Consider the following 1,270-nt stretch of genomic DNA (forward strand, 5'->3'; position numbering starts at 1 on the left):
TCCCCCGGAGTCTCCCCTTTGACAGCTGTAGGAAGGTCTGTTGCTGCTCACTGGTCCAGGCAGGGCCTCTGGAGCTATAGCTTGCACAGATGCTTTGCCTTTTTTGCCTGATGATTTAAACAGGGCAGTGGGAGGCCTTGTTCCCCAGGTGAGGTCTGCAGAACTTCAGCTGGGCATCACCTAGGGTTTAGAAATGCCAGAATGTTCAGACCCATCTCTAATCCCATGAATCAGAATCCACATGTTAAAGAGTTTGGGAATCACTGGAGTAGGGGCAGAAACAGTCTTTGTAGCCAAAAAATCTCCACCACTGATCTAGCTGAATAATCATGGGTAAGATCTTATCCTCTTGGAGTGTTTGATTTTTTTTTTTTGACATGTAAAATTAGAATGATAACATCTCTCCTTTACAGACTGGTTTTGAGGATGAAATGAGCTAAGACCTGGGAGTATGTCCTGTGAAGTACTCCTCAAATGAGAATCATGACTGAAGCTGGCCTTTCCTTCAGGTCATTACCAATTGAACTTTTCTTTTTTTTTTTTTTTTTTTTAGTTCTTGTTGGACACAATAATTTTATTTTATTTATTTTTACGTGGTGCTGAGGATAGAACCTAGCACCTCGCGTATGCTAGGTGAGAGCTCTACTGCTGAGCCACACCCCCAGCCCCCACTGGATCTAGTTATTTCGTGAATTAACTGAAAACTTTTCAGCCTCAAATGAAATTTCTTCTTTTCTTTGTGTGTGTGTGTGTGTATGTGTGTGTTTGTGTGTGTGTGTGGTTTTTTAAAATGCTTTTATTAGTGCATTATAGTTATACATAATACTGGAATTCATTTTGACATAATCATTCAAGCAAATATAATTTGCTCTTGCTCCCATAGTTTTCATTCCAATACTAGTTCTATTTACCTGAATCATTTTTTAAGGTTCTGGGCATTGCATTTAGACATTTATTTGTCAACAGATCCCTTTAAATCAGCAAGCTGATTATAAACTTTAACCCAATTCAATTATTTTTTTCTGCATTTAGGTTGGAAATTCTTCAGTTACTTGATAAGAAATAGGTTCACAAGTGGAGAGCATGTGGTTTCCTGGGAACAGTTTCCTCAAGTGTATGTTCACAGTGAGAAAGAAACAGGTTAGTAATATCTACAACAGGAAAATGGGAAATATACTCTGGTTAAAAAATGAGCATTACATACTCATAGGCTTAAAGTATATATATATATATATATATATATATATATATATATATATATACACACACA

At 37.2% G+C, this 1,270-nt stretch overlaps 1 protein-coding gene across 1 annotated transcript in view; it reads left to right on the forward strand.

The window, feature by feature from the left end:
* The first annotated feature begins 1,119 nt into the window (after positions 1 to 1,119).
* The window catches only part of Dclk3 (doublecortin like kinase 3), a 75,231-nt gene continuing 75,080 nt past the window's right edge, over positions 1,120 to 1,270 (forward strand). Inside the window, exon 1 of the mRNA XM_048794711.1 lies at positions 1,120 to 1,140. The gene's annotated coding sequence lies outside the window, so the exon portion shown is untranslated. The remainder of the gene's footprint in view (positions 1,141 to 1,270) is intronic.

This window comes from Marmota marmota, unplaced genomic scaffold (assembly GCF_001458135.2).
Source record: "Marmota marmota marmota unplaced genomic scaffold, marMar, whole genome shotgun sequence".
Taxonomy (NCBI): domain Eukaryota; kingdom Metazoa; phylum Chordata; class Mammalia; order Rodentia; family Sciuridae; genus Marmota; species Marmota marmota.